Source organism: Palaemon carinicauda, chromosome 33 (assembly GCF_036898095.1).
Source record: "Palaemon carinicauda isolate YSFRI2023 chromosome 33, ASM3689809v2, whole genome shotgun sequence".
Lineage (NCBI taxonomy): Eukaryota > Metazoa > Arthropoda > Malacostraca > Decapoda > Palaemonidae > Palaemon > Palaemon carinicauda.
The window spans coordinates 49,559,090-49,566,525 of NC_090757.1; the positions used below are offsets into that span (position 1 = coordinate 49,559,090).

General features: G+C 40.3%; 1 long non-coding RNA gene across 1 annotated transcript; it reads right to left on the reverse strand.

The window, feature by feature from the left end:
- Positions 1-744: 744 nt before the first annotated feature.
- LOC137625944 (uncharacterized) lies at positions 745-7,430 on the reverse strand. Its single transcript, XR_011040950.1, has 2 exons — positions 7,198-7,430; positions 745-1,508 (listed from the first exon to the last, which is right to left on the reverse strand). It is a non-coding gene; the product is annotated as an uncharacterized lncRNA (long non-coding RNA).
- Positions 7,431-7,436: the final 6 nt, after the last annotated feature.

The window sequence follows — 7,436 nt, forward strand, 5'->3', positions numbered from 1 at the left end:
AATTTCATTTACTCAGTTATATAAATAATAAAGAGAACTTTCAGGACACAGACGGAAAACATACTACACTGAAAACATTTGGAAGAGAGAAGAGTACTAGTAAGAGGTATAGAGGCACAAAAGATTCATATACTATCACCCACTTTCGTCATCTCAAAATAACTTGTCAATATAGAAAAAGTAATAAGAAAGTTTAGAGCCTAGTTAAGTACATATATTCCCTACCTACCTAAACACCTTTCGTGACCGAGAAATACACACAAATATATAAAAAAAAACACACATTATATTAACGAAATTTCGTCCTCCGATGGTACTCATGAAGTGATAATTTTAGAGTCGACTGGATACATAAAAAGGCACAAGGAATGCTCTGACAAGCCTTAACAGTACCTGTCACGAGACCTCACAGGGTCCAGAACGCTATCGATCTATTGCCGATCCTTGGAGTTGCTCATCAGCACAAAACCGTCCTCCTAAACCAAGGGATACACAACTCCCAGCACAACACAACCCTCTTCACTAAGGGATAAGCAGAGGCACCAAACCATACCTGTTTTTCAGGCCTCCCCGGGCCAAACGCTAGCGAACTATGGTCGTCCAAATAGCACCAATTGCTGCTGCTGCTGCTGAAGTATTGATCCTGGATTACGGTTATCAGACCGCTGATGAGCACTAGCGTTCTTTAGCACAATATGTGGACTCCTCTTAATCAAAATTATTTACCCTCCACCTTGACTCCCATTCCAGTCACGTGGAAGTCCAACTCATCATTAACATAACATGGAAAACAGAAAAGGGGCAGGAATTAACAACTGAACCTAAATACCTTCTTTACCAGCCCACAGATGGCAGGCTGGTGCACACTAAAGAAAAGCAACTTTTAATTTTGAAAATATGAGAGCAATATGTTACAATTATTACTCAAAAGCTAGAATTACGTTACAGCCCCACCCTACCAAGAAATTTTTACGCAAGAAAAAATTTACATAAAAATAGTGAAGCAATCAAACAACTTGACAGGGGGCACAAAGCAAAGCTCTCAATAACTAGGTTCAAGAGAGTTTAGAGATAATAAAAAAAATTGTAAGTCCTGCAAAGGAAGAAGATTAAACAAATGTCATCAGTCATTTCCCGGACCCCATCTTCTCCCTTTCCTAACCAACTATCTAAACCTAAACATACTTATCAAAAATTATCAAAAAGAAATTTTCCCAGCACCAAATTGACAAAAATACCCTAAAATAAAGGTACCCAAATGCTAAACCTAACTTAAACTTAACATAAACATCAGCCAAGGGATGGTTTGTTATTTGTTACCAGGAGACCATCCCCCTGGCGCATGCTGAAAACCCACAGGGGTGCAGCCCACTCTAGAGCTGTACCCATGTTTACACAAGATTCTGTCCAAAGTCTTTCCTTGGTACAAAACCTTTCCTCGGCGCTTTCACCTTTATGGCTTCTTCATATTTAAACACAGAAGGTTTACAAGATCATAAACCCCAATCCTGAGAAAAAAAAAAACTGCATTAAAACAAAGAAATAATATTTAATAAACATACAAATAACTCCCGTTTTTGTATTAACAAAAGGCCTTTTCTCCTTACTGTAAATTACAAACAAACAATAAAAGACCTGTAACAGAGAGCCTGTTATCTTGACAGGGCATCAGGGATGATATTCTCTCTTCCAGCGATATGCTGAATTAGTAGATCCCACTCCTGGAGACGAAGGCTCCACCTAAGGAGACGGTTATTCTTATTTTTAAAGAAATTCAAGAAGACCAATGGATTATGATCCGTTCTTACCACAATAGGTCCTGTGCTACCACTTAGGTAAACCTCAAAGTGCTCCAAAGATAAAATGAGTCCTAAAGTCTCCTTTTCAACCGTTGAATATTTTTGCTGAGCTGGAGACAGTTTCTTTGAAAAATACGCCACCGGATACTCTTCACCATCACAACCTTGTGATAATACCGCTCCAACACCCACGTCGCTAGCATCCACAGCCAAGCAAAAGGGTTCCTTAAAATTCGGAGTTTTAAGTATTGGAGTATTAATCATGGTTGACTTCAACTTATCAAAAGCATCCTGACATTCTGCAGTCCAGCAGAAACGCTGACCTTTCTTAAGCAAGTTGGTCAGTGGATTAGCCACATCTGCAAAGTTCAATACAAACCGCCTATAATAGCCCACCATCCCCAAAAATCGGCGAATACCTCTTCGATTCTCTGGTACCTGAAAATCGAGGATTGACTGAATATTTACCGATTTTGGGAGAATTTTGCCATGTCCCACCTCATGACCTAAATAGATTATTTTGGCTTTTGCAAAGTCACACTTGTTTAAATTAATCACCAGACCAGCTGCACGCAGCCTCTCGAACAAACATTCCATGTTTTTCAAATGAGACTCCCAGCTATTACTGTAAACTACAAGGTCATCTATGTAGACAACTACCCCCTCTAACTTATCAATCACTTGATTCATCAACCTCTGAAAAGTGGCAGAGGCATTTTTCATACCAAAAGGCATGACATTGCATAAATACAAACCTTCCGACGTAACAAAAGCTGATATTTCTTTAGCCCTTTCTGTTAATGGAACTTGCCAATAACCCTTTAAAAGATCAAACTTACTTATGTACTTGGCAGCGCCGACATCATTTATGCAATCTTCCACCCTGGGCAGAGGAAAACAATCAGACTCAGTAACTGCATTTACCTTACGATAGTCGAAGCACATTCTTTGTCCTCCCCCTTCCTTTTTGACTAGCATTACTGGAGAACTCCACGGCTGAAACTCCTTTGAATTAGATCATGACGTAGCATGTATTCTACCTCTTGCTTAATGATGTCCCTTTTGGATGGATTCACTCTATATGGATGTTGTTTAATGGGACGAGCATCTCCCACCTCTACATCATGCATAAGTAGACTGGTTAGTCCTGGAACGTCCTGAAATAAAACTGCGAACTTTGTTATCAAGTTCATTACCTCCTTGGATTGGGTGGCACTTAAATGATCCAACATCCCGGGTAGATTTCCCAAAGCTACGGAATTTCCCAGGAAACTCATACTGGAAGTTTCCCCAAATTCTTCTTTCTCCTCCACCTTGGCTAAAGACAGAACTGGTCGGATGGTTTCCCTGCCCTGGTAGGCTTTTAGCATATTAACATGGCATACTTGAGTCTTCTTCCTCCTGTCAGTCAGGGGTTTCAACAACATAGTTTAGGTCATTCACCTTCTTTAAGATCTTCCAGGGCCCCGAGAATTTGGCTTTAAATGGATTGCCTGGAATTGGAAGCAACACCAACACCTCTTCGCCAACCTGAAAATTTCGTAATTTGGTTTTCATATCATAACGCTCTTTCATTTTTCTTTGACTCACCTCCAAAGTTTTTAAAGCAAAATCCCAAGAATTGATAAACTTTTCCCTTGAATCCCTTAAAAAGTCCAGCAAATTTACCCGAGGTTTTACTCCCTCCCAGTGATCCTTCACTACTTCTAAAGGTCCCCTTACTTTATGACCAAAAGTTAGTTCAAATGGAGAAAACCCCATTACATCACTAGGAATAGATCTGAAAGCAAATAATAAATAAGGAATTACTTGGTCCCAATTCTTGGGTTCCTGCTGCACATACTTACTAAGCATTGATTTCAATGTTTGGTGAAATCTTTCCAGTTGTCCTTGGCTCTGTGGGTGATAAGGCGAAGAAGTTACATGCTTTATGCCTAATTCTTCCAAACCCTGCTTAAATACTTTACTTTTGAAATTACTCCCACAATCAGACTGAATTACCCTGGGTAAACCAAATTTCGAAAAGAACCCCAGCAAAGATTTAAGAACCCTCCCAGCACGTATACTCCTTAAAGGAATTGCCTCAGGATACCGTGTGGTCCTATCCATCAGTGTCAAAATATATTGATTTCCACTGCTGGTCCTTGGCAAAGGGCCAACTATATCAATTATTACCTCTTCAAAGGGTTCTCCAATGGCTGGAATTGGCTGCAGTGGTGCTTTCGGGATTTTCTGATTCGGCTTCCCCGTTGTCTGGCAGACTTTGCAGGTCTTCACAAACTTCTTTACGTCTCTTCTAAGAGAAGGCCAGAAAAACAAATCTGAAAGTTTTTTAAAAGTTTTATTTATACCTAGATGACCAGACAGAAGGTTGTCATGAGCTAGCTCTAATAACTTAAGTCTGTAGTTTACTGGTACCACAATCTGTTCTCTCACCTCCCATGCATCTGCAGGTGCTAGTTTTGCTCGACTTATCCTTTTCAACACTCCGTCCTTCCATTCTAAATGAGGACGACTATTATCCTGACTGACTTGCTTACTCCTCTCCTTCTCAAACTCCGCCTTCTGAGTCGCCGCAAATGTATCAATTGCCCATTTACCATTCTCGTCCTTCACGGAAGACAACATGGGATTTCCAGTTACAATTACCTCAGAACCATTTTTCTCAAATAATTTATCGAGCCCCATACAGTCCATCTCCCTGGACTTGCCTTGGGCTCCCGAACGCGTGACCACGAAAACAGGCTTTTCAGTCTTTACCGACTTACCTTGCACCAGAGGACAATTACCTGGAGTCCGCATCTCACAGTCGTTGGCCACTATCACGTCCACTCCCTTTATGGGTAATTCATCCACAATTGCCAGACTCATGGGTCCTTTTACCCATTTAGAGTTTAACACTAACTCTACCAAGGGGCATGCCGTTACTGTTCTCGGGAATCCCCCTAGTAACACAAATTTCTCCTGTCCCTGGCTCAGTCCTTCCGGCAATACCGAACGCAAAATTATGGATTGCGCCGCTCCCGTGTCCCTTAAAAGCTTTACCGTCTCTGACCTATTCTGGCCTTTGATGCTCACTACACCTTCAGAGACATACTTTTTGAAACACTCATCTGTTGCAGTCGAATCCCGACCCAACAGACCCACTGGCTTTGCTTTATCCAACCACAGCCGGCACTTCTCTTTTATGTGACCGGGTTGCCCACAATGCCAGCACACCAGTTTTCCACCTTTCTTTGGTGACCCTGGCTTCTCACCTCTATCCGGTGATTCCTTTGTCCTCTTTCCAGGTGACTGACTTGCACCTTTTCCACTTGGATTCCTTTTTGTGCCCCACTTTGCCTTATCACTGAACCGATAGTTCCCCTTGTGGGAAAGGAAAAACTCATCAGCTGCTACAGCCAAAGTATCCAAAAGATCCAACTTAAGATCCTCTAAGTGAGTTTTCAGATCAAAATTAATATTATTTTTAAATTCTTCAATGAGTATCAATTCTTTTAAAGCATCAAAATCTTCCACACCTTTGGCTTTCAACCATTCCTGAAAAGCCACTCTTTTCCTCCGTGCAAATTCCACGAAAGTCTCCTCCCATCCCTTCTTCATATTTCGAAATTTCTGACGGTAGGCTTCAGGTACCAGCTCGTACGCTTTTAAAATCAAATTTTTCACTTGGGAATAGTCAGCACTCATTTCTTCGTTCAGGGCAGCATATATTTTCTGTGCTTTACCCATTAACCTACATTGTACCAGCGTAGTCCACATGTTTTCTGGCCATTCTAGTCTATTTGCTAGTTTTTCGAACACAGTGAAAAACTCTAAGGCTTCTGTTTCCTTAAAGACAGGCATTAATTTAATAGCATTCCCTATGTTAAATTTGTTTTCGGCAGGAACTTGCCTTAGGTGGAGTACTTGTAATTCATGCTTTTCCTGTTCTCTTTCCCTTTGTAATCTTAATTGTTCCTGTTCTCTTTCCCTTTGTAATCTTAATTGTTCCTGTTCTCTTTCCCCGTTCTATTCTTTGTTGTTCCTGATTAAATTTTGCTTGTAAAATTACTTTTTCATGAATTCTTTCCTCTTCCCTCGTGGCTATCTGTAGTTTCATTTTCTCTATTTGCAATCTTTCCAATTCTAACCTATCCTGTACCGAAATATATTCAGTCCTATCAACACTACTTGTAGTTTCTTCTTTCCATTTCTTAATGGCAGTCACTAACTGTACTAACAGAGTCCCTTTCTTTGTTCCTGGTGCTACAGAGATATTTATGAATTTTGCAATTTCCTGCAACTCAACCTTCCTTAAATCCCCTATTTCTTCTTCCCAATCAACATTACCTAAAAATTCTGCTACCTCAAAACCCACCGCTCCTACCGGATCTTCACCTTTGTCCGACATAGTCTCTTGTCTTAAAGATATGAAGAAAAGAAAAGCAAAGAATAAGTGTAGAATTACCCTTTTGTTTACGTCTCGATCTTTTTCTTATTTACTCTGATGCCGAACTGGAAAACCACTATTAACCAGTTCTACGGAATGTTTTTACTCGTACAGGCAAGGTCGCCAGTGTTACCGGCGGGCCGACCTTCAAATACCAATTAGGCCTTGTTACTTAATTTAAGGTGGCCGCAAGTAAACTGCCTTACGGCTTTATTTTTACCAGGTTACTGAAGTACACCCAAAACATCAGATTGGTAAACAAGAAAATAATCGAGAACAATCGTAAACAAAAGAGGGTAAAAAGAACCTTGGAGACGTCAATGATAATTTATTATACAATATATATATATTTAAACAAACACTCGGCAAAGCTGCTCATGTAAACAAAATAGAAAATTACTTGGAAAACACTCTAATTTCATTTACTCAGTTATATAAATAATAAAGAGAACTTTCAGGACACAGACGGAAAACATACTACACTGAAAACATTTGGAAGAGAGAAGAGTACTAGTAAGAGGTATAGAGGCACAAAAGATTCATATACTATCACCCACTTTCGTCATCTCAAAATAACTTGTCAATATAGAAAAAGTAATAAGAAAGTTTAGAGCCTAGTTAAGTACATATATTCCCTACCTACTTAAACACCTTTCGTGACCGAGAAATACACACAAATATATAAAAAAAACACACATTATATTAACGAAATTTCGTCCTCCGATGGTACTCATGAAGTGATAATTTTAGAGTCGACTGGATACATAAAAAGGCACAAGGAATGCTCTGACAAGCCTTAACAGTACCTGTCACGAGACCTCACAGGGTCCAGAACGCTATCGATCTATTGCCGATCCTTGGAGTTGCTCATCAGCACAAAACTGTCCTCCTAAACCAAGGGATACATAACTCCCAGCACAACACAACCCTCTTCACTAAGGGATAAGCAGAGGCACCAAACCATACCTGTTTTTCAGGCCTCCCCGGGCCAAACGCTAGCGAACTATGGTCGTCCAAATAGCACCAATTGCTGCTGCTGCTGCTGAAGTATTGATCCTGGATTACGGTTATCAGACCGCTGATGAGCACTAGCGTTCTTTAGCACAATATGTGGACTCCTCTTAATCAAAATTATTTACCCTCCACCTTGACTCCCATTCCAGTCACGTGGAAGTCCAACTCATCATTAACATAACATGGAAAAC